The 26,928-nt window shown below is 36.0% G+C and overlaps 1 protein-coding gene across 12 annotated transcripts in view; it reads left to right on the top strand.

The window, feature by feature from the left end:
- Positions 1–26,928, top strand: part of DISP1 (dispatched RND transporter family member 1) — a 174,065-nt gene that overhangs the window by 91,465 nt on the left and 55,672 nt on the right. Inside the window, exons 1-2 of one of the 12 annotated variants that reach the window (XM_072948693.1) lie at positions 18,124–18,195; positions 18,313–18,380. The exons of 8 other annotated variants lie outside the window; for them this stretch is intronic. The gene's annotated coding sequence lies outside the window, so the exon portion shown is untranslated. Of the gene's footprint in view, positions 1–18,042; positions 18,196–18,312; positions 18,386–26,928 lie in introns of those variants that run through there. 3 more of the 12 variants (XM_072948694.1, XM_072948691.1, XM_006198852.4) reach the window with 3 other exon arrangements.

Genomic DNA, 26,928 nt, shown 5'->3' with positions numbered 1-26,928 from the left:
TCTTAATATAATACTTTATATTAGAAAGGATAACTTATCTTTAGTTTATTCAGGGCCTCATGTTTTAACTAGTAAAATGATTTCTACTCATTTGATTATATTATTAGACTATTTTATTTGCCTTTTAAACTATATTTTACTATGTTACTAGAAAAATATAAAATATACTGCAAGTGATGTTTTCTGGTAAATGCAAATTATCACTTATTTTCAGGATGATCTTACTTTTTAGATAAGGATATTACTAATGTTTCTAAAATAAAAAAGAAATTAGCTACCATAAACCCTTTTAGGAACAAATTGGAGCATAAAAATACAAAAATAAGATGGCTTATGACACATTTAGTGTTCTGTTGGGATAACATTTTATTTAAATAATTTAAGAAATATTGCTTTCCTTCAACGTTAATTCCAAATCAGGCTAGTCTGAGATACGTATTAGTAATGCTCACAGTGGAAAATATACACCTGTGGAGGAGAATATGTCATGGTAAATATGTTTATACAGCTGTGTGGTAATGTTAGTTATTACAGAGTACATTTACAGAATCATGTAATGAGCCTCATTTTCAAGCAACCATTAACTTTGGCTTAGAAATAGCTAATTAAAGAATAACTCCATTTTTCAAATGCAGACTGTACAAGCAATATATAGCATCACTGTAGCTATCTGCAAACTCAGAATGTATAAATGTGATTATAAGTATGTGTTGGCTGTCTAAGAAACGACAGGCTTCTTCTTGTAAGACTATTTCTTATTTATAATTTATGCTTTCATTGCATATAATGCCTCCTCTTAGTACCAGACTGAGTTTCCATTAAACTTTATTGCGTTAACATGGACTCTTCTGTCATGCTTTAATAAAATTATAACGTTGATTTAATTGGGCCTGTGTGAAAGCTTCCTTTGGCATTAATAATTCCATTTATTCCATGGGGTTATTAGTTTTGGATAACTTGTATGACTTCATTCAGATTTGTACCCGAATATGAATAAATAGTATTTAAAAATTAAGTAAGCATGAGTAAAAGCAAAATTTAAAATGTACCCGTAGGACTTTGAGGATTTAAAAAAAAATATTTGATTCAAAAGACTGAGTAAAATGTTACCATTAAATATGCATCGCTATAATGTTATCTGTAAAAATGCTTTATCTGAAAAAGTTAACAGGCATTAAATGGTTTCATCCTTTTGTCTAACTTCTGAGCATCTGTTGTGAGCTCTGTTAAGCTCCAGAAGTACCAAGATGGAAGGTTTATTTCCTGCCCTCAAATATTTTAGTTTCCTTCTATCTGGAGAGAACACCAAGCATCAGCTTGTAATTACTAGCAATTACTTTTTTAAAACCTGCTACAGAGAGGAAGATACTACAAATCTATTCAGTTTTACATAGTGGAATCTTTATTAAATACTTAACTCTTTTTAGAATTTTCTAAAGTGGATTCTAACTTATAAGAGGGCCAGGAAAGAGAATATAGTAGGTCCACTGTATTTCCATTTCCACTCCTAGAAAAATCAGTTTGAAATGCTTTGGGGGTCAGTAGTTTTTGATTGTTTAAAAAATTTAATCTCTAAGATGGACATAAAGTCATGGAGTGTTTGGAGCTGATTCAAGGTGAAGTATGAAAGGTTTTGACCTCAGTATTTTTCACAACACCAAGCATGGTGACTAACATATTGCAGGTACTCTATAAATATTTATTGAATTGATGAATGAATAAATAAGGATTGATAAAGAAAATACTGAAAATGTATTGGCAGAAAAGGGAGAGCCTTTAGCAGAGGGAGACAGAAATGGCAAGAATTGCGAAAGGGTTTGCTAGGTCAGACAAGAGATGAGTCTAATTTATAGAGGGGCTAACATTAAACTGAGTAGCTTTAGTAAGAGAGCAGTAGATTATTACATGAACGTCTGGTCTGGGAATTAGTTTGATTAATTCTGTAGGATGAAGTAAAAGGGGAATGAAGCTAGAGCTGTGGTTCTCAATGTTGGTTCCTCAGTTGGCAGCTGCAGCATCATCTGGGAGCTCGTTAGAAGCACAAATTCCAGGGCCCTCACCCGAAACTGCTGAATCCAGATCTGGTGAGGAGCAGGGAAGGGGAAGACCCAGCAAACTGTGTTCTAATTGTCCTTCCAGTGGACTCTAGTGTCAGCAGGCTCATTAGGTGATAGGTAACAGCCATGAGATTCAGGATTTTATAAAAAAGATAACTTATCACTAAGGTCATTTCCAACTGTAAACTGCTTGATTTAAAGATATGATGATTTAGTATAACTGTGCAGAAATTATTAATCATTGAATGTACAGAGTTTTAAAAGAAATAGAGATGTTTGGACTTTGGTGCAGTAACCTCAGGCTTCCAGCTTTACTGGTAGAAGGACACTTACCAGTTTACCCAGAGTAACTGGGAGACATATTTGTAAAGTATAATGTCGGTTTATCATGCTTTGGTGGGAACAAAAGTAGCTCAAACCAGAATAATACACCTTCTTCCATTTGCTGTGTTTATTCTCCTAGAAGGAAAATTATAAATGAAGAGGTTCTGTGATGGACAGAGAATTAAATCAAAGGCAATTGGATATTCTTAAGCATTATTTCTTTTGAAATCAATAACCTAATGAATTTACTTTCTCCATACTAAGAATATTTCAGTGTAAAACAAATTGAAGTCTTTTCCAAAATCAAAGACTACTTTCTCTTGGTCAATTCTGAAGACCCCTGATGGATTTTTTTATTCTTTGACTTGTTCTGTTTCTTTCTTTCTTCCCCCTACTTTTTTTGGAGAATTCCTGGGATTATATCTCTCCTCCTTTTGATGTTATTATGGGACACTTTGTAAATGTGTTGTATCCTCTTGCTTCATGATGTGCTTTGGGATACCCTCCCTTGCAGTATACACCTCCTACAAAAAGAGCTTCTGGGGATGGGTTACTTCTGAGAATAATGTGTGCTAAATGGATTTGGATTGATTCATATTAATTTCAGTTTCTGATTCAAGATAAACTTTTCTTAGAACTATGTCACCAGTAACACACTGTGTGTAGAGAATAAAAGGATTCAGAAACAGATGGATCAGGCACTATGGTTGGTGTTTTATACCAATTAGCCAACTCATTTTCTTAAGATTATAACTGTTTCAAGCTCGTTATGATTTACACAGGCAATTATCAAATTCATGTGGTTGACATGCACAGTATGGTTATTTTTAATCAGAGCAAAGAACACATATATGCCACTATGATTGTTTATGAATGTGTTAATGCTCTTCTATTGTGATTCAAGATTTTATTGACATGTTTTCGGATATGCACATTTACTTTCACTTTTTGTATGGAAGTTATTTATTAAGAATCTATTCTGTATTCGACACGACACTGGGCACTCAAGTGCAGGCAAGAGATACAAGAGACTTCTGGTCAGGATTGCTCCTTAAGGTCCTGTTTCCACACCATCCTCCACACAGCAATGACAGGATAGAAAAGAGAAAACTAAAATGACATGGCTGACCCAGAATCAAAACAAACATCTCAGACGACCAGAAAGTGATCAGGAATAGAAAGCTGTAGGTAGGACTGGAACTGTGAGCCTGCCAAGCTCCTGGCCAGAAGCACAAATTTGTTCAGCAGCTCCTCTGGAGATGGGAAATGGAGCAAGCTCACTGCTGGAAGGAAGGAGTGACGTGAGAAGAGCCCTTCATCCAGCCTGACTTCCATTACTGTGACTGGAGGTTACAGTAAGAGGTTGCCAGCGCTGCCAACCTTGGGGGCCATGGTGAGAAGCCATGGGAAGCTGTGAGCCATAGAGAGAAAGTAGGATGAAAACACAGGTGAGTGACCAGAAACTGAGTCAGTGTCTGCTGGCTCTGTAATATCCCTAACATCACTATAGAGCTGAAGTTTTTAAATGTTATTATCCGACTGTTACAGAACTAATAATCGTACAAAGTTATAGAACTAATAATTGTACAAAATCTGGCTGGGAGAGGAAGCAAGTGCACGCAACTGTAAAAAGAGTTGTCAGGAGAGGAGAAGAAAGAAAAGCTAGGTTAAGCAGAACAAAAAATACTCCCATTTAAAAATGAACCTGCAAATGTAATTGTCAAAACACGTTAAAGAACTTCCCCTCCCCCCACAAAAAAATTAGAACATGAATTCACTACTATGCAGCTCCAACAAAGGTTATAAAATAAGTATGTTTGGGATGCTCAAAGAGCAGAGGAGATAATATCTCAGATTTTCCAGAACTGCTGAAAGCCGTGAGTCACCACATCAAAAGTGCCCACAGGTACTAAGCAGGGCAAATAAAGGCAAACCCACACCTAGAAACACTGTAGTAGAACTACCTCAAATAAAAGAGAAAATATGAAAACGACTGGGAGAAAAAGGCTTTACTTTAAAGAATTATAGCTAGACCTACAATAGACTTCTCATTGGCAACATAGATGCCAAAAGACAGCAAACTAAAACTTCAAAGTTCTGAGGGGAAAAAAAGTGCATAGAATTGTGTTTTCTGCTAAATTATCTCTGTGTTGAGAGAAATAGGATGGCATCCTTTTTTAAAAACCTGACTTTTTCTACTTTTTCTAGGCAAAGTCTAGTATCTGTATCCTATAGATGTGCAGCATACATTTCTTTGAGATTTAAGAGTAATTGATTTAGGGGCTTTCCTTTTTTTTTTTTTTTTTGGTAAATTCTATCTTAAGTTGTGTTTTCTTTTTTTCCCGAGGGATTAGCTTAGATAATTTGAAAGCCTCCATCTCTTTATGTTATTTTAACTTACGGTTAAACCTGTTTTTCACTTTGTCCCTTAGTTTATCCTTAGACTGAATAAATGATGATTAAGTACCAGTATAAAGTAAGGGTATCATAGGGTCAGAGGGTGTCTTCTCTAAACCAAAGCCTCTAGCTCTTTCCAATTTGAATTGTCTAGGCGACAAAGATATCTTTGCAACAAAGGGACTGGGAGAACTTGGATTCACTTTGTTTCAAGTATAAGACTGTGTGGAGCAAAGTTAAGGAACCTTAAAAGGAAGGGCACCAATATTGGGTGCCTCTTTATTTTAATGGGAGCATGAAGTGGTGGGTGCCCACTCAAGGAGTCGTGAGGAGTGGGTGCACAGGGGCAGGCAGCAATCAGCACTCCTATGACCCTTGTCTGTAAACCAGAGGAAGCTGATGTCTGTCTCCAGGAAACCAGTAGTCCCCTATTTTCCATAAGCTCTTAACTAATGTGCTTTAACCAAGTTCCCATGTGTCCAGAATTATAACGAATGTTATGAGATTTTAGGAAAAAATAAGTTGGAATTTCAAGAAGAACCACAGTGTTCAAGGGTGCTTAGTCATAGTTTTGCAATAACTGTAGATCCGTGTAGTGTCATAATTTTCTTCCTCTGTGTTTTTTTCTCCTAATACATTGCATTAAAAGCCAAGATTACTACTCTATGTTAGATAATAGCATAAAACACCTAATTTTTTTCTGCCTTATCTATTTTCAGTGTTATATTTTGTCCTCTCCCCTCAGTTTCCTGTTTTCCCCTCAGACTGCCTCAGTTTCTGCCTTATTTCTTCTTCTTTTTTTAAATAACAATTTTATTTTTATCGCTTTATTTTTTAGTGGAGGTGCTGGGGATTGAACCCAGGACCTTGTGCATGCTAGGCAGGCGTTTACCCTCCCCCTCCCCCACCTTAGTTCTGTTCTTCCCCGTTATTTGATGTGCGTCTTAAATTGATCGCCCTGATACCACGACTGTTTTCCATTCCCCGTATTCCTTTTACCATTCGTCTTCTGTTACTCCTTCCCTTACTCTCTCCTCTCCTACCCCTGTTTGCTTTAGTTTCCTCATATGTTGAACTCTTTTTCTACAGGGATTTCTTAAAGTTAATTATAGGAGGTTGATTCATGTATTAATCAGATTGTTCCTTTTAACTTTATTCTAGGAGCTTATTAGGCGGCAGAAAGTAAAAAGCAATCACACTATATTCATAAGCTTCAGTAAACTTTTGTTGAACTTATTTGGTTATTTGAGGTTTCACTAAAGAATGTGAGCTAGAAAAATAGCAGTGTGATAGGGAAATGCTTTCATGTCTGAGTATTGACAGATGATGTAGTAGGAGCAAGAATGAAGTGGAGCCGCCATATGCAGTGATGTGATCATGGGACATGAGATAATTTGCAGGACTCTCGACCCACATGACTAGATTTTTATAGCATGAATACTAAAAACAAAGATAAAAATGTACTTTAAAAAATTTTGAACTATACTTCAGAGTTTTAAAATAAAGTAAAAAATAGTGATTGGAACTTACTACGTTAAAAAGCTGTACTTCAGTGTTGTGGAAAGTATTGCCCCACCCTTTCTCCTTGGTTCTTGGTAGTCACTTGTATTTCTTAAAAAGCTTAGCTGTGAAATAGAAGTGAAATATAAAATTGACTGAATCATTTTATAAAATATTAAAGAATTAAGCAAATAAATTAACAGATTAAATTTATTTTTCATGGATAATTGGCTTTCATGTATTAAAATATGAGCTCATATGTGTCGGTATAGAGTGGAGATGTTACTGTTAGACCCACCTTATCCAAAATAGGAACTTTCAACTTCATGCATTTATTGAAAAAGAAGTTGGTTCATAAAATATTTAAACCACTTGAACTATATTCTTTTATTTGCTTAGCAACAGGATTTTACCCTTGATAGTCTTCCTTTTCCTCTTTCCTTTGCTTTTATTAAAAAAACTTTTGTCTTTAAGAAAAAAAGTCCCAAGATATTAGCATTAAACCTTCAATAGAAGAGTAGATGAAAAATAAAATAGGAGTCTCTTACTAGCATTCATCTTTGGGATAACTTTTATGAAATTTGAGATTCAAACACTCTTTGTTTCTGTATAATTGATACACTCCAGAGCCAACTAGGGATAACTTATTTTATTCCCAAATTTGTACTTGAAAGGGAGAGTAATCCATTTTTAAAACAACATTCTAAACAAAAAAATGGATAAGGTCTGCTTGTGTAACTAATATTGTTATATGTTTCTCTTACCCAAGCCAGTGTAGGCTTACTCTGATTCCAGGTGATCCGAAGGAAATCATTAAAATCTTCGGCTGTTATAAAATTCCTTGCTCCTCTATTTGAAGTTAGTTTTGATCAAAGGGACCAGGATTTAATTTTTTAGAAAGAACTTTTTCAAAATAAAAACTCTTTTAGGGAGACTTGCGCAAACGCACAGCTGAACCTTTCAAGTGTACTAGTACCAGAATCCAGATATAAATGTGTATTACTATATACAAACTTAATTGCCTTTCAAAATGTATTACACCAGTGAGATATTCGTTTTATGCTTTGAAGTTGGGATCAGAAAATTTTTTTCTCGTGTCCTAGTGACATCTGTGCATTATTATTAATTTGGATTCAAGTTTCCTTTGGACCAGCTCAAGGGGCTTTGCCCTCAGAGACAAGATGACATGGGCACCAGGACCTTACCTCCTTTTCAATTTTCTCACCTCCCCTTTTTATCACTTGCCCTCTTGAAAAGGATACAGAGTTATTTATCACTGTGAGAATAAGCACTGTCGATACTGGCTCCCTCTTTGGAGGTATGATGAGAGAGCTTATAAAATTTAGTCTTTGACAGTGTCCAAGAACATAAGGAAGTTAAGCTCATAGTAGCAAAGATTGAAAATCTTTCATATACTCCTGGCTTAATGAACTCTTGAGTTCAACTGTAGTTGTCCTGGACACAGTGGTCAAGTACCAGTTGTCAGTGTGTCCAAATCAACAGTCAGCGATATTGCACATCTTATCAGAGATTAGGAAAAGCAATTATTTAGAAAAGTTGGGCTTCTTTGATCTAAGTAAAAGGTACACTTTAGCTTTATGCAAGATTAGGGATTATTTTAGAGATTTGTGACAGTTCTCCTTGTTTTTATATAAGGGATCTGAGCTTGATCCTTGATGCAAGATTTGAGTCCTTGCAAAGCCAACAGGGTGTGGGTACATATTACTAAGGCATTCCACTTGGCAGAGGAAGGAATGAACACTGCATTGCCTAATATCCCATAGGGATGGCAAGGGGAACTGCATTATGTTCCTTTGCTGTGAATGAGGGCTGTGTTGACTGTGTACTATGTAAGGGAATGTGACTTGAGGATATTAAGTAGAGCACACGATACTTAGGAATTCTTGGTCGTTGACTGAGATATCCAGGAAAGCAAAGACGGTTGGGTGACTAAACAAGACAACGCCTCAATTTAGGAACAAAACAAAGAACCAACTAGTATGATTTCTCCAGATCTTGTTTTTTCATCTTTCCTTCTCCTGTAGTTTAAGGCACTTTCAGTGACAGACCTTTGCAAAGTCTAAATACTGGATGTTACTACTAACATTGTGATAAATTATCTCTTTTCTGTTTCTTTTCAAGGCAGAGGTTGTCTTGGTGGTATTCTACTGTTAACATAAACTTGGAACTCTGATACTTGCTTAATAAATAAAGTACTTTCCTGATGCCAATAATTATGTAAGCTTATTTTGTTGTTGTTGTTGCTTTGTATTCAAAGTAACCAAATTCCCATCTCCTTTGGCGTCTCTGTCCAAAGGCAGTGCTTGGACCAAAGCTTGTTACATATTTGTCATGGTAATTTTCATGATACAGTTAGATTGTGAGTTTTTATTACCAAGGAATAGAAGTGTTTAAATTCATTTTAAATATTTTCTCCCTACATTTTTGTCAAAAGTTTAGTGATCTTAGGTTATTTGGATACCTGAAACTGGTTAACAAAGTTGTGGCATTTTCTTTGCTAAAGATGTTTAAGGTTAAGGATGCCTCCACTGACTGCTGCAAGCTTTACCTAGCCCCTGTGACAGTATCTTGAGTCTTTGGGGCATGCCCAAATCTAGTGGCACGCACATGGTAACTGTGTATGTGCGTCAGACAGCTATATTGTCACATCCACACTTATAAACACTGGAGCTGGAGCATTTACCAGTCCATACCCAGGAGACTGTCTGGCTGACAGCCCAGAAAGGTTCACCATTCAGGGATGGGAATAACCAAGCAGAGCTTGCTTTAGGCTTTTAACACTGGGGTTTGCCATGAATGTGTCTAAGATGCCTTGTTCTTGAGGAGGCTGGTTGGGGAGCACACCAATCATTGTGATGATTTTTTGTGTGTGTCTTTGAAGTGGCGTTTGCGGAGCTTAGTGTTGTGCTGTTAATACGTTAAATACATTAAGATCAGCTTTTGCTAAAGGACACTATGAACTCATCTACAAAACAGAAACAGACTCCAGGACATAATAAACAATCTGGGGAAAGGGCATGGGAAGAGATAAATTTGGGAGTTTGAGATTTGCAAATGTTAGCCACTATATATAAAAATAGATTAAAAACCAAGTTTCTTGTGTACAGCACAGGGATCTATATTCAATATATTATAATAACCCTTAATGAAAAAGAAAATGAAAACAAGTATAATATGTATATACATGACTGGGACATTATGCTGCACACCAGAAATTGACACATTGTAACTGACTATTTCAATTTAAAAAAAAAAGAAAATGAATGAAATAAAATTTGAATCTTATGAAAAAATGATAAGCTTTTACTATACTTGACCTAATCCTACTTTCTAATATACCCCACTTGTAAATGTGCTCTTTCAGCCAGATCTATGTTTTGAGTCTAACAACACTGCTATGTTGGCATGTTTTAGTATTTTAGAATACATCTCACATTCTTAAATTCAGATAGAAATAAATATCCTTACTCCTTTCCCACTTGTTACTGATTGCATTATTTCTTATCTTTTTACAGCTATCTCACAGAATTTTATTTCATATAAACAACTTTCTGAAGCCAGACATAGCATGAGTTTCATAATTTTGAACTGCTTGAACTTCTGAATAACTAATGAGTGTGTTTTCAACATATAAAACAACTCCCGCTACATTTATGAAATATCTAACCTTAATAAACGTCTTCTGTCTTAGAGGTTGGGTAGTGTAAGGTTCTTTCATTGCCAAAGATAATATTACCACATAGTACAAAAAGTATAAATAAATGAAATAGGATTTGAATTTTCATTTAGTTTCTTGCATATAACTTCATTTTATATCAGAGAATGTGATGTGTCATAGTGTTAGTTAATCTAAGCCTTTAGCAATGATGACAGGTGTTTGTATGCAAGTGACACATATTTTCCTATGAAGTCTGACTTTTGGAAAAATTAACTTGCACGTATTTTTATTTCATGACATAAGGAAAGTAAGGGTAACTTTCTCCATAAATATTAGAAGTCTGACTTACAGAAAATTCCAGTTTATTGGCCATAATCCTTCTTAACGTATGCATACCACATTCATTTAGATTCGTTTAAAGTTTGGTAACTGCAGCTGAAACCATTAAAATAATGTTCTAATTAGACTAAAGTTGAGACCCAGTCGTCTTCATTCTCGGAGTGTATTTCAGGCTAGGAGCATCTATTGTAAAAGTAAAATATCTTATTTTGAAATCCTATATTGCAAACCCAAAATATGTTGGAATTTCTCCAGGGCCCATGTGCTTTGCTTTTAAATCATCATGCATCATGAGAGTATATTCTTAGATGATCTACAGTCTAGTTATTTTGTTATGGCTGAAATGACCCAGCTTGTTTTTGGTATAAAACTATCAAATCTGAGCCTCCACTCCTCCTCTAAAATATAACACATTCTTCATGCTTTGTGTGGGAGAAAGGCTCTCACACAGCATGCTGTTTACGCTGCTCATGTCAAGACAAGATGTTCACCAGAATACCAACGTGAAACCTATAATAAACTAACCTGCTTGAGTTATTTTTCACATTTAAAAAGGTTTTTTTCACTGGTAATTTTTTTGTTAAGTTAGGAGGGCTCAAACTTGCTTATTTTTTGTATTGCTTGATAAGATTTTTTTTTTCTTTACAGAAACGACTTTTTCTCTGAAAGTTACTTATCTCTGTGCTTTTTGCTTAAAATACACATCCTGGCTTCTGATGCTTCATTAAAATTTTTGGGAGTGTATAGACTAAGTAAATTTCATTCTGGGTGACTAAATTGCTTTCTTGATTATTGATAAAATGCATATGATTTCCTAATTTTTAATCAAATCAAACAAAGGAGGTAATAAAAGTTAAGATTTCCCAGATTTACTTGTTTCCAAGACATTTTATCACAGAAATCATATTTGCTACAATAAGATCAATTGGCAATTAAGTAGAAAGTCTATTGCCTATTAAATTTAATGGCTCACTGTGGAGGAAATCTCTTTCATTTATTTTCATTGTTTAAAAATAATTTTGCTAATGCCAAAGAAAATCGTACCTTAGAAACCAAACAAAGAGAAATTTTTAAAACTGTCCAGGAGTAAGCTTGCATGTTAGCTTCTGGAGTGACCTCTACTGGTTTGGAGAAAAGGGTGAAAAGCCAATTACTGGCATCTCTTATTATTCAGCAGAAATTTAATATTAAAGAATTTAAAAGCAGAGAATAGTGCAACATATTGCAGTCATTTTTAAAATATATTGAATCTTGGCTGTTGTTTCTTTCCCACAACCACAGTGGAAGTGGTCCTTGGGGCCCATATAAACCAGCAGGCAAATAGGATTTTGTGTACTGAATTTTATTTTGCAGACTACATTTTAAAACTACGCTTGTTCTATTTAATAAAGGATTTAGGTAATAGTAACAAATTGTTTAAAAAATCATTTTTTTTCAGTAAGTATTTGTCAAGTTACCTGCCAGGTACTAGATGTTCTTGAGGGATACCAAGAGGATAACACTAGAACTTGTGCTGTTCAGTATAGATTAGGGGGGTAAGAGAGGTATACAAGTGACCAAGATTAAAAAAAATAACACATGCTAAGTGCCATAAGAGAGCTCTTGGGTTCATATAACTTAGAAGAGGATGAAAGAATTCCTGGCTCAGGTGACCAGAGAAGGCTTCATGGAAGACATGTTCTTTGTCATGTGTTGTAAAGAATGGATGGGATCATGGCAGTTGAAAGCGTGAACAAAGACTATTGCAAGGAGAAGGAATAGCATAAGCACTGAGGGGGTGTGTGCAAGCTTGTCTGGATGTCAAGCACATTCTGATTGGCAAGGGCACTGAGTAGGAAGGGAAAAGGCCCAGACATCGGAGGGTCTTGCGTGCCAGCTAAAGTGTTTAAGCTTCACTCCGTGGTATTGGGAAGCCATTAGTGTTTTCTGGATCAGAAGCAGCTTGATCAGATCCATCTGTTATGATGATGAATCTGGAAGCTCTGTGTTGCCTAGATTGGAAATAAGAGACCATAGATTAGGTCACATCTAGTAGACATTTGCAGTAATTCCAGGGAACGTAGTACATAGAAAGTGGGAGAGAGACTGGAAAGGAGAGGATGCATTTATGTGGCAATGGGTAGGTAGAACAAATGAACAGGGTAGATGAACAGGTCAGCGATGACTCTCATCCGACCTCAGATGCAGCATGGATCAGGTGCTCAATAAATAAGTATTTAAGTTAAAATTTGGGGCTTAGATGACTGAGTAAATAGAAATAGGAAAATCAAGAAGAAGTTGTTTGAGGATAAAGTAATTTGTGTTGTAGGTCATTGAGTTTGGGCTGCTGGCAGGACATTTTGTATTGAAATGTCCTTAGACAGCAAAAGTTGCAAAAGTGGGACTTCTAAAAGAAGTTAAATGTGATGACATAGGCAGGAAACATAGAGCAAAAAAGACAAAGGACAGAGCCCTGAATAATGCCTAAGATTTAGAATCAGAGATTTCAGAGGATCTGCCAAGAAAATGGAATAGAGATTAAAGAGGTAGAGGGTGTTAGAATAATGGAAACTGAGCAAAGAGAAAGGAACGTTGCCAGTGGGGTTGGAAAACGAAAAAATGTAAAGAAAATGAGTATTGAGAAAGGGCCACTGAATTTTGTTTTTGAAAGAACAGTTCCATTAGATGGTAAAATTGTAAGAAGTTAGTATCCACTAATCTTAAACTCCCAGCTACCATGTGCAGAATAGATAAACAGCAAGGTATTGAATGTAGTTCCCTGTGCTATACAGTAGGACCTTGTTGTTTATCTGTTTTATATATAGTAGTTAATATCTGAAAATCCTAAACTCCCAACTTCCCCCACCCCCACCACTCCCCACCCTGGTAACCATAAATTTGTTTTCTATGTCTGTGAGTTTGTTTCTGCTTTGTAAATAAGTTCATTTGTGTCATTTCTCTAAATTCCACATATAAGTTGATATCATACGGTATTTTTCTTTCTCCTTCTGGCTTAGTTCACTTAGTATGACCATCTCCAGGTCCTTCCACATTGCTGCAAATAACATTAGTTTATTGAAGAATCTGTGATAGATGAGATGAAAATCAGCAGCTCAGAGAACCCTCCAGAGGTGAGAGTCTGCTTTTGGTTTAGGCCTGTGCAAGTTTAGGGGAGACCTTTGAAGGACTGGCTCATAAAGTAATTGCTGACCATAAGATCTGTATGAAGTAGCTACAAAGCAAGTCAACCTAGAAGAAGACATGGGAAGGTCTCCAGAGCTGGAGGTCACCATAAGGGTGAAGAGCAGGTTCCTTAGATGTCACACTGTGGAAGATGAGCAAGGTCATAAAATTTTCATCTGTAAGAATTGTAGCTTTTGGGGGTAGAGTTTCCAACAGGAAGTAGTATTTAAATAGAAGCTGTAAGATGTTTAAAAATGTAAATTGTCAGGTGAGAGGAATATATAAGATGGATGCACATATTTCCAACATGATGGAAAGGAATTTCAGCATACTGCAATTATTTGGTTCCTGCTCCAGTTTGCTTGCAATATGGTCTTTGCTCCAAATTCGCTAACTCAACTTTGTATAGTTTTTTCTTAATCCAAATTTGAATAGTAAAACTGGAATTTATTTGATCCATTTGAGCGATCTCCAAATTCATAAAAACTGAATTCAGAGTCAGGAGGGACCTGTGAGATCATTCCTTCTAATGTATGGACTTTGTAGATAGGAGGCCCTAACCTCTGGATTAAGTGACTAGTTCAAGGTTACAGAGCTAGTGAGTGGCAGAGCTGAGACTGCACTTGAAGACGCAACTGATTCCCAGTTTTGGCTGTGGCTTGAGCAGCATGATGTTCTGGGCTGACGTCTTTAGTGCGTACCTATCAATCTATTCCCTAGAAACACTAAAACACAATGTAGAATATTATCTGCTGAGCTTTCCTATCATTACTTTTTTCTGAACTTGTACTTTCCAATCACAAAGCTATTGACTTGACCATACTGAAATAAAGATCTTGCTGAAGTAGTACACTACCATCTACCTGGGATTACAGTTTCTTCATTCATAGCTATTTGGACATTTAGCACACACAAAAAGATTAAGAGATGCAAACATTGCACTGTATACCAGACACTGACATAACATTGTAAATTGACTATACCGCAATTAAAAATATATATAACCTGAAAAAATTAATAGAAATTCTAAATGTCAATAAATATAATAAAATCTAGAATTACACTTTAGACAGATTTGACAGAGTTCATTAACCAGCAGGTGTTTTTTTTCACTTTTTAAAAAGTACCAAGTGTTGTGCCTCTCCGGCCCGCTCTGGCCTCTCTGTCCCACTCCTATACCCTTCTGTCTCCCTAGTAATGAAGAAAGACACCAAGTAATGTGACCTAAGGGAGAAAAGGGATATTGGTTTCAGAGAACATTAGGACTTTGCACGGTTACTAGACTTTTCCTTTTCACTCTAAATAATATGTTGAGAAACATCCTGAATCGATTGGAAATAATCATGTATTCCATGTGACAATACCAGAAGTGTACTTTAAATTGTATTGTAACTGTATTTTAACATAGGCCCATTTTTAAATACAGCAATTAAGCGTACAAATCAGTAACTTTGCTAAAAGTGTAAATAAGGATTTACATGTTTATGAGTTGGAGAGCTCAGCTCTTTGGCTGCTGTGACACCTTGACTAATTTAAGACATTTCTCGAAGTAATTTAGGGGACCCACAACTCTAGAACCTTTGTTTGCATTTCTTGCAGCAACATGCACAATGAAATGGGATTAGCTGTTTTAATCTAAGCCAAAGTGCTATTGAAATGATCAAGGGATGTTAAAATACCTTTGTTATCATTTTAATTCTTTAATTCCTTTTGGGGGATTTTAAGGTATTACAGCATTTGGCATACATCTGGTATGAAACCAGCATACCCTAAGATTTCAGGACTGAATCTTTTAATAGATTTACTTGAGTAAATACTTCTCCTTTTCCCTCCCTCCCTCTTTCTATCTTCCCCTCCTCCCAAGATTGGCTCTTTTCTAGGTAAACTTAGAAGAAGCAGAGATAAAAGTTACCTTTCCTGCCCTCCAGGAGCCCATACATTGTCTTTAGTATAGTGGTTCTCAAAATGTGGGTTTAAGATGAGCATCATCAGCATCACCTGGAGACTTACAGAAAAGCAGATTTTCAGACCCCACCCCAGACCCTCAGCATCAGAATCTCTGGGGGTGAGACACAGCGATCTGCTTCCCTCTAAGCCTTCTGGGAGATTCTGATGCACACGCAGTTTTGAGAACCATTGGTCTCATGACTAGAATTTTATGCTTTCCTTATTTTTCTATCAAGATAGAATCCACATACCATAAAATTCACCATTTTAAAGTGTACAATTCAGTGGGCTTTAGTGTATTCACAAAGTTATGCAACTGTCACCATTACCTAAGCCTGGAACATTTTTATCACCCCAAAAGAAAGAAACTTCATACCTATTATCAGTTACTCCCTGTTCTCTGTTCCCCCACAGCCCCTGGCAACCACTAATCTCTTTTTTGTCTATGAATTTAACTATTCTCGATATTTCATATAAATGGAGTCATACAATATGTGACCTTTTGTGTCTGGCTCTCACTTAGCATAATGTTTTCAAGGTGCATCCACGTTGTCATGTATCAGTGCTTCATTCCTTTTTATGGCTGAATAGTATTCCATCATACATATGCACCACATTTGATTTATCAGTTGATGGGCATTTGAGTTGATTCCTTGGTTGCTGTAAATAACAGTGCTATGAACATTCCTTACAAGATTTTTAATGAACATATGTTTTCAATTTTCTTGGGTCTATACAGTTGATTCTCCTTATTCATAGTAGTTATGTTCTATAAAGTCTCTGCAAACATTGAATTAATGAATATTGAGTCACTGCTCTGCAGGGAAATACAGGATTAGGGATGTCACATTTTTGACATCCCATCAAAACATGACCTTGTTTTGTGTTTGTTTCTGTTTAAAGATACCTTATCTAATACACATTGTTGATTCATTAACACTGAACTCACACCCGACAGCACTGTAGCTCATGCCTAAATGAAGCTTCTCTAACACATGCATTTTCTCCATAAGGCACATCACAGCCTTCTTAGCTTAGGAATGCTAGACAGCACCACACATGACACTTCAGGGCCATTTTAAACAGTGAATTTGCCAATAAAAAGTACAAAAAATGTGAAAAACATGGCACCCAATAGACTGCAGAAGGAACACTTGTCTTCAGTGTCAGAGCTGAAACAAGGAGGCAGTGTGTCACCTTGATCAACCTCACCTAGGAGCACGTGTCTCGGAGGAGGCAAACTTCTCCCCACTCTGTGCATGCATGCGTCTGAATGCCTGTGAAAGCATCGTGAGGATTATCTTGTGGGTACAAATAAATGTTAGCGTGTAGGCAAATTGGCAAATATGGAATCCACAAATAATGAGCTGTACCTAGGAGTGAAATTGCTGTGTCCTGTAGTAACTCTGTGTTTAATTTTGTGACAAACTGCTGGGCTTTTCCATAGTGGCTGCACCGTTTCACATTCCCACCAGCAGTGTTTGAGGGTTCCAGTTCCTCCCTGTCCTTGTCAACACTTGTTTCCTCCCTGCCTTCCTCCATCCCTCCCTTCCTCCTTCCATCCTTCCTTCCCTTCTTTTTTTGATTATAGCTATCCTAGTGGATGTCAAGTGGTACCTCACTGTGGTTTTAATTTGCATTTCCCTGATGATTAGTGATGCAGATCATCTGTTTATATGCATATTAGCCATTTGTATATTTTCTTTGGAAAAATGTCTATTCTAAAACTTGGCCTATTTTAAAATTGGATTATTTGTCTTATTGTTGAGTTGGAAGTTTTTTATGTATTATGGTTACTAGCCTCTTAGAGATATGGTTTGCAAATATTTCCTCCCCTTCTGTAGGTTTTCTTTTCACTTTCTTGAGAAAGTTCTTTCATGTACAAAAGTTTTTTTATTACGATGAAGCCCGATTTTATTTTTTTTCTTGTGATTTTGGTGTTACCTTCTTTAATTTTGAAAGTGCTTTTGTGGCTGTAGAATTTTAAATACTGGTGTCAACAGGACCACAGATTTATAAAAAGCAGTGTCAAGTTTATTTAACACACTGTTTTTGTTTAGGAAAATTGAAGAGAAACACTTATAACTGCTTTAAATAATACTTCCCTTTTTAATAAAGAAGACTCTGCCTCTTTGAAAGACTCTGAACTTTCTGCCCTAAAGCAGAGTCTCAAGAGTCATTTGTGAAAGAACACAAGAATCCCCGGAACTTGGAAATAAACACGGACTGGTGTTTATTTGTTGTTCGTTTAAATGCAGTAGCCCTATGTGTCAGAAAAACGGAATCTGTAACACTTAGGTTAGCCCAAGCTCGCAAATAATATCAGCTAACATGGCTTTAATCTACTAAGTAACTTTAAATCCAGAAGATCAAAGGAACTTATAACTAAAAACAGTCCTTCGTGCAGTTTCCCTGTAGAAGCAGGAAAAGGCTAGAAATTACATGTCACCTTCATATCCTGGCTTGCTGACCTTGTGCTCAGATCAAGCCCCTCTGTATGCCAGCTGTTACCATTATTAAGACCTCGCCCCCAGGGGTGAAGTAGGAGAAAAACTCTCCTGTCCTATAGGAGAGCAAACACGGAAAGTCCCAGCCCCTAACATGCCTAATTCAGAGCAATCTGCATGTGCTTGTCACTCAGTCTGTCCTGCCGCGCCGCGGAGCTGCTCCTGCGACTCCCTGGTCGCTCTCCGTTGTGCAGCCTTTCTGGGGCCAGTTTCTTGGGCTGTTGCTGCTGCAGTCATTTGCAGACCAAACTGAGCCAGGGACGTTTCTTCTCTTAACAGAAAGGTAATACATTACTCATGCTTGAATTTGTTATTTGGGGAGAATTTATTTAAGAACTGAACTTTGCTCTGTGCTTCTCAGATGGAATGTAAAATTCCAGCACACAATTTTTTTTTTCAGTGCAAACTTTGAACGGCATCTGAATGCATTCAAGTCTTATGAAGGTTTTTGAATTCTAGTCTAGCATGGTAAGGTAAGCTGTTTCTTCAGAAGACTTATTAAAATGTGCTTTTTTAAAATGAAGTTGGAAAGAAACCTCAGATTTAAAGTCGTTTGGCTGTTTTATGCTTTGAGATTCTTCTTTGAACCATTATCTGTATCAGAGAATTTGGAAAATATATGCTTCTTTCATTACCAGGTGATAGACAACTAGATGTAGAATTGTAGGAATCACTTCCATCACTTCTGTGACTTAAATATTGTAATAGTAAAATAGTAGCATCTTCCAGCTCATAAAAATAGAAGTGTGAGGATAATCCACTTAGGGGCTAAGCTTCCACAGCAAGTTTAATTTTTATCAATGTTCATTTCAAATGCACCTCTCACTATACACCCTCAAGTTGTATTTGAGGCAGTTAAATGTTGCGTGCATGGTATTCATTTTAATTATGGCAATATTAACTATATCATGATTGGATTTACTACTTAAAGTAGAAATCAGAATGTACTTGCCATATTTACTTTTGCTTAAAATTAGAATGGATAATTTATGTGTGACTGGTAGAAAAATTCAAACTAGTTTAACTTGTGAAATATTTGTATGTTTGGCAGTAAAATGTAAATTTTTAAAAAAACAAGTGGATAAAAGTTTCACGAAAACTGAGGTATTTCAAGCAAATTATTGACTGGCCACAAATGACTTGCTTCAGAGATATGCAGGAAATGGAAACCATACTTTACAGTTTGCTAAAATTTTCTTTAACAGATATTCCTATCAAAAGAAAAAAAGGACTATGTCCTTTTTACCCACAAGAGGGTTGTTTTAGATGATAGTATTTATAATTGAGAAAACTCCAGTTGCCTTTGATGGCTGGGAAGTCACTAAACTATGTAAATAAACTCTAAACTAGAGTGTTCCACTTGTAGACAGTGGGTTTACTACTTCCCACTGGTTTTAATGTCTGCTGTCTTTCTACTTTTTAAACTGCCAAATATATAGCCTTGGCATTATGTTTTTTAATACATCTCTTAATAAACTACCTTAGAATGCTTTCATTGCCAAATCTTGAATATTAGAGTATTTTATTGGATTATTATACTTCATTTGTCAGTGTTTGTATAGTATACAAAAATAAGGCACCTCCGTGCTTCATATAGCTTCCATCTTAGAGCTGAATTATAGAATTGTGTGCATGAACTATTTGGATTGGTGATGAAAAAATATGTAGTATTTAAGTGTCTGAAATGATTTACAAAGCAGTTTAGAAAATACCTGTGAACCTTGCCTCAGTCTGGGACATGATACATATTGTAAGATGGATTCAGCCGACATTTTAATCTAATCCCAGTTGTCTTTTTTAGTTTATATTGAAGCACTCAGCCCTTTTTGGCAACCAGGGACATCTGCTCTTCAGTGCTTGCTGTGCACCAGTTCTTTACCTTTCATTCTAACGACTCTGATTTCTGGGATTGGGTCAGAGCACTTGTAACTTGTTGCTGTTACAAGTGCTTCAAGCTCTCTTACAGCTCACGTATGGGTGACGGACAGCCTTGACACACTGACTCTCTGAACATTTCCGATTGTTAAAAAATTACAATTCTTCCGCCCAGATTGACAATTCCAGATCGCATCCTCACACAGGAAATGAAACTGGGTGTTTAGGATCAAGACAAATGAACTGCTCAATCTCTCAATCTTTTGGAAAAAATAAAAAACAAAGCAACTTAAGAATATGTGAAAAGCAAGACTTGGGGAAGAGGGTGTCCCTTTGTTCTTTCTTAATTTCTATTCTTTCATCATTCTAATTGCTATTCAACAGTCTCATTTATTTCAGGCTCACATATTAGATGAGAATTATTCACAAGGAACACAGTAGGTGCTTATTATATGCTTGCTAAATAAGGACATTTGCCTAATTAACTGAAAATGCCATTTAATTATCTTTATGAACAGTGTAAATGTAGTTTCAGTTCATCCAATATATGCAAGAAAACAAATAGCAGAATTCACAAGCATTTATAGTGATAATTTAAGTAGGGAATAGGAAAAGATTTATGAGAAGGTAAACCCAGACTCTTGCTAAGAATTACTTTACTGATCCAATTCAAGGAAAAATTTGATGTTTTTCTAAGGTTAAGGTAAATCTCAGAGTCCTTTAAGTAAAAAGGTATCTTCAATTCTGTCTCATACAAATGCCTTGAGATATGTTTCCCAGGTTGCTCAGTAGACTAAAGGATACCTTTGAGACTTTATTTGCTGGACTCTGCAGGGAAGAACCCATTTGGGGAGCTCTAGGAAATCTGATTTGCTGCTTCTCAAACTTCACAAAACAGCAGGGAGTGGAGCCTGGTATCAGATCCTTAGCATTTGTGGGGAAAGCTCAGATCATTCCAAGTGTGGTATTAGAAAACAACACGTTACCATCTGAATCAGACAGCTTTCAAGTGCTTTCTGGTGACTGATCTCAGTTTTTGGCTTTATGGCAGACGTTTAAAGAATTCCTTCACATTCTCCCGCCTCACAATATGTGGATATTGAATTGTCTTAATTTGATTTACCTCAGTGGAGTTTTTTCCCTTTGAGCTGCGACGTTTTGAGGTTTTGAGATGTGTGAAGTATTAAGCATTCGTGGTGTCTTTAGACATGCTTGTGATCTGTTCAGCATAACTTAAGCTCAGTAATATGATACTGTTTCTCCAGGGGAAGAGCTGTAGTGATACAGATAGATTGTTCAATTGTGAAGTTGCTTGTTTTGCAATTTTAGTTGAGGCAAAATAATTTCAGATGAAATCTTGTGGCCAAAGACAGACCTATCTCATCTTGAGGGTCCTGTTCATTACCAAAGCATCTTGTAATTAATTCTTTTTTAGTGGGGACCTGGGGCTAGGTAGCAGGCCTGGTGTCTGCAAGTTGCCTGACTCTACAGTTGAAACATTTTAAATGCTTAAAATGCAATCAGAAGTATTTTTCTTTTCTTTCTTTTTCTTTCCCTCCCTCTCTCCTTCCTTCTTTCCTTCCTTCCTTCCTCTTTTCTTTTCCTTCTTTTTTTGGCACATAACCTTAGGGAACATGCTCTTTTAATAGAGAAGCTTGGGACTTCATGTTGGGGACATATTTTTTCTTGAGGGTTAAATAAACTCATTAGTCACATTGGCTGTATCCTAAACTTTATTCAAACGATCCGTAAGTGACTCAGTCTATGTTGACAGGTTGTTTTACATTTCCACAGCATTGTTCCACGTGAATTTTGCACTGTTGTCTCTCAAACAAATGTCTTATTAAGGATTTCTCTTTGCTGCACCCTTGTCCCCACCCTTCTAACTTCAAAAATACTGTAGGTGAAATCTCTTTTCATTGTAACCCCAAAGGATGTCAAGATAATCCAGATACTATAATGCACATCTAGTACCAAGTACCACCAGGTCCATATGTTTTTGAAAACACAGGAACATTCTGTGTTTTAAGCAGTGTTTTCTGAACCAGCGTTGAATACTATGAGTGGCAGTTGCTTGCTCTTATAAATTGATCAGTATTCATTATATAAAGTATAAATCAGTGGTTCTCAACCCCAGCTGCAATATTAGAATCCTCTGGGGAGCATTTAAAAATGCTAATGTCCACACCCCATTACAGTATGCCTTAAATCGTAACCTCTGGGGTCAGAGCCTTGTGGCTGTAAATTTTTTTATATTACAGAAATGATTCTAATGTGCAGAAAGGATTGAAACTGCTGTAATAGACTTGTAATTTTGTGAATATTTGTTATAATTATTGTGTTCGCTTCAAGACTTGCAACAGAGTAAGTGAATGTCTCGGCTGGTTCTTTGGTTAGATAACGACTTATCAGAGGACTTTCTAGAATTTTTTTGAAAGGCTGTTGATTGACATTTCTTTTTTTTTTTAAGATGTATCATTTATTGAATCAATATCAGGTTGTTTCCATTTTTTAATAATTTGAACTTTTTCATGGACAAATGTTTGTGTTTAGAATTATTATTGTTTAAGATAGGTTCCCAGAAGTGGAATTACAGAGTCAGAAGAGAGGGATACTTTTAAGACTGCTGATAAATATTGCCAAATTGCTTTCACAAAGAGAATTCTTATTTTTATTTCCACTGGCAATATAGATAAATACTCATTTCATTTCCCCTCCCTCGCCAACTTTGGGTTTCATCTTCTCTTAATCTTCTTTAAGTTGATAGGTAAAAAGAGATTTTTTTTAAATTAAGTTACAGTCAGTTTACAATGTGTTGTGATTGACATTTCTGATGATAGAGAACTCTAGTTTTATTTTGTATAGTCTTAGATTATTAGTTGTGCAAATGAAGATAAGTCTTCAGATTTAGGGTTAGAGGAAATTATAGCAGCTTAATAGAATTGAAACTCATCTGAAATCGGAACTCAGAGATAAAAGAACACTCTCTCTCTCTTTTAAGGGCATTGATGCTTATGGACACAACACATAACTGTAGGGACAAGTGGCGAATATTTCATGGAATGATAATTTTGGTGGATGAATTTGGAAAAGAGATCTCTGAAAACTGCTTTAATGACTGCAATACAGTGATAGTGCTCTTAAAATATATATACTTAGGAAGATTACTGTTTATGCCAAAAAGAGGATGTTATCGACTATCATTTATCCCAGACTGTAAAAGATCAAAGATCAACTTTATTTACACCCACATTTCTCTTCCCATGTAGACCTGTTACCAAAGGTACATTAAACACGAGAAAAATGAGACTGTTTCCCCAAACCTGAAATTCCTATCACTCACCCCAATAGGTTTAAACTCTGCTTTGACAAGCTAACTCATATCTAGCAATAGGACCGCTTTCCAAATTCAGGGTTTTCAGCTTTGCTGTGGCACGTACACTACAATATTGTCTTAATGTAATTTAACTCTTATCTATCTATATAGTTTTGTAAATCTGGGGAGGGGGAAACTGTATCTGTCAATTTTAATTTTTCTTCTGTGTCATTAAGCAGTTTATAAGTGTGAATGATCTTTGTAAAAATGAAACATGTAACATTTGTAGTTTATCTTTATTGACGCCTATATCAATATCAATCTTGTACATAATCGTATTTAAAAGAGGTTATATAAAAATGTTAGGTATATTTCATTTGCAGAGGTGGTGTTTGTTATCATATGTTGAAACTACTTTGTTAATAATATAAACTTAATAGGCAACAATGAGGTTTTATTGTAAAAGAACAGTGATCCTTTACCTTCAGATTTCCTAGAACTTGATCAGTTTGCTTTCTCATGGTGTGATGGAAATCATAGTAATATCTAGTGGGTCCTTATGAAATGTTTGTTTAGTGGATTAGATTCTCAAATGTATAATATTGTTTCTTTGGGAAAATAGCTTCTAATTTATTGCAGTTTATGATTAAGGGGAATGATAGCAATAATACTTGATTTCTGTAGAGTTCTTTGCAACACATAAAATGCTTATAGGTGATTAAATGAAGACATTTATAAGTGTTCTTATTGAAGGAGAGTTTAATGGTAGAAAGTTCATGAACTCAAAGAAAAATAAGAACATTTAATTTGTCTCTGAAGGGGAGAAGATTGTATTTCTTTATTTAAGACTGTTCTTTTTAGTTGCTTAAAGAGGGCCTGATTCTTTGATTAAACATACAGATTTTGCTGTCAGGTCACAATTATCTTATTTTGAAATAGTCCAAATACTACGTGACAGCAAAGATGGATCTATGGCCTCTCTTTTCAGGTTTGCACAATATGATACATGGGTGGATAGCACCTTTTAATTCAGTGAAATATGTCTCTGACACTCTTAAATGGTGAATTGTACCTTTTAAAACTGTCTTGGGGAATATTGAATTCAGGGACAATTTTTCATGTGGACCTTCAGACTAAACTTGATATCAGTAGCCTCTAGTGGTCCTATAAAAACTAGTTGAACTTGGCATTGCTCTAGAAGCATCCTGAGGTTGTTAGAAAAGCCTTACTTTCAGAGACATGCTGGTACAAGATTGAATTTGGATTGATTATCCCTATAATATTTTTGACCCTCAGTTTTCTCTATAATGGGTTTAATAAGATCTTCATGAAGGTGTTGAGTCAAACACTTTCCTCACAATACTTCATCTATAGTAAGATGATTTGAAAAAAAAATTTTTAAATAATCCTTTGAAGGGAAAACTATTCCTAGAGACAGAGCCTGGCTGCCGTCCTGCCATCCAGCTGTAGTAGCTCATACGACAGAAGATGCCAAAATATGATTGTCAGTTTCTCTGGTGCATACAGAGAAGCTGTTTATTTTCTGGCTGTAGCACTAAGTATTAATAGGCCATCTTGGTACCAGTGATAAGAAATGAGGCCATCATTTTAGAAGCATCAAGCAATTTTAGGGGACTGATTTCATATTAAAACAAATCTGGTGCATAATGGATACAGGTACTTTCCAAACTGCCTTTATACCTGGTGTGAAAAAAAAAAGACCTCAGGTATCTTTATATGTTCATCTTCCAATATCTAGTATCACTTGAGAGAAAAAGATTGTCTCACCCAGTTAACTGGGCAAGGTGCTTCAATCCATATACATTACACCAAAAAGATTAAAATCTGATTGGTTGTTATTTTTATGCACACAGCAGTTTAGGAGTCATGAAATAAGCCATAATGAAACTTGGTTATCAATTAGAAACTCTAACTGGTAAAACATGTTACTTTTCTCTGCCTAAATTAGAAAAATGGGCCTTTATTTCTCTGTCAACTGTTATCATTTCCCTACTTGTTTGATCCATTCTGCTTTAATTGTGCATCATTTTGTGACTACTTAGGCCTAATTCTCTTGTAGCCTCCCCACTAGTTTGTGGTTTTGCCTTGTTACACAGCGTGTTCCAAAGACCAACAATATGGGCCCATTGTTGGAAGATTCTTGCCCCACTCCCAATGGACTAGATCAGAATCTATGTGTTAGCAGCATCCCCAAGTGATCCTTATGTTTGAGAAACAACTGTATCAGGGTTTTGTGTTTTGTCTAGTGAAGCTGTGGAGAAGGGCGCAGCACTCTTCTGAAAAAGGTGATTGGCTACAGTATAGGATCTTGTTTTTGATCCAGACTTGCCATTTATTGTTAAGTTTGGTGTTCATGAATCTGATGAAGCAAAGGGTTATTCTAGAATACTTTATCTGAGCTTGGGGAATGTAGTTTCACAGGACGCCCTCAAATCCTCGGTAGCAGACTTCCCGGCCTTACCATTTGAGACTCTGTGTCTCCAGTTTTTTGTTTTGCACAGTGGAGTGGTCACGCCTGCCATGCCTATTTTTCTGAGGGCTGTTAGAGGGATCAGCTCAAGTGAGATCATGTGTGTGAAAGTGTTTGGCAGTATCTAAGAGGTGAACCATTGTAACTGTTGATGGGGAGGAAGATGTTGTTCCTCCAGGCCATCTGAGCCCTGTGTTTGTTAAGGGTAGTGATGGCTTTGCTGAGTGGTTACTGTGGTAATTGGAACAGGCCTGTGTATTCTCTTTCAACATTACATTTAGATTTTAACTTGACAGTTTTCTGGCCACACTAGCAGTTCTGACTTCCAATTTCAAGGAGCTACTATGAGGTTTACATAACACTTTGTAAATGTTGAACACCTATAGATTGAATGTATCTTTTGAGGTAAATTGTGTGTCATTAACGAATTTTGGTGTATAGTATGTTGATGAATAAAACTTCATATTCAAACAGTTCCTACTATGATTATATGATAGCATTTTCAATGAGATACTAATTTTAGTGTTTCAAACAGGGTAATCTCCTTTTATCTTATAAGTGTAAGTTTCCTAAGTCCCAAACCAGACTAGGGTACAATTGTTTGAACCTTCTAATCACGTGAGCTTTGATGACTTTTCTCTCTACAATTCAACATGGTTTAAATGCCTCTATGTTTCTTCTCTGTGTTGTCTGCTTAATGCTTATGAAAACCAGTCATGGTGCTTTTGGTTCATAGATAGCTTTGGTCCAAAAAATAATAATTTATGTTTCCAGAAATTTGGAAGCTATGAGAGAAGATATATTGAAAACCTTTTTCTGAATGTATTTATCAGTTCTTGCTCCTTAACTCAATTTTGATTTCCTGTTTTATCCAATTATTTAATATATTGTGTAAAGTGTTATTGTGTGAGAGCAGATATATATTGGAAGATAATTTAAAATGCATCCGGTAAATAGATGACTAGTTATCCTTTAAGGTAAAAAAAATTTGTACCTGTTTTTGCATTTTAATAATAATTACCTTTTGTTCTTATTAGTCACTGTGCTAAAAACTTTATATGTTGTTTTATTGAAATTTATTACTATAAAGAAGACTCATTTATAGTAAAAGTTGCAAGCAATACAGAAAGTAAAATGTGAAACTCTTCTCTACCTTTCCAAATGGCCCAGTCCAACTCTCCAGCAGGAAACAATGTTAGCATTTTCCTGTGTCCTTCTAGAAATTATCTATGTATATACTGATAACATATGTGTGTCTCGCCTGCTTTTTTTTTTTTTTTAATGAAATAGATTCATACCATATAGGCTGTTCTGCAGTTAGGTTTTATTCACAC

The sequence above is a fragment of the Vicugna pacos genome, chromosome 23 (genome assembly GCF_048564905.1).
Source record: "Vicugna pacos chromosome 23, VicPac4, whole genome shotgun sequence".
NCBI classification, from domain to species: Eukaryota; Metazoa; Chordata; class Mammalia; order Artiodactyla; family Camelidae; genus Vicugna; species Vicugna pacos.
The sequence above is the reverse complement of the archived record's forward strand: the minus strand, read 5'-3'. Positions and strand labels throughout refer to the sequence as shown.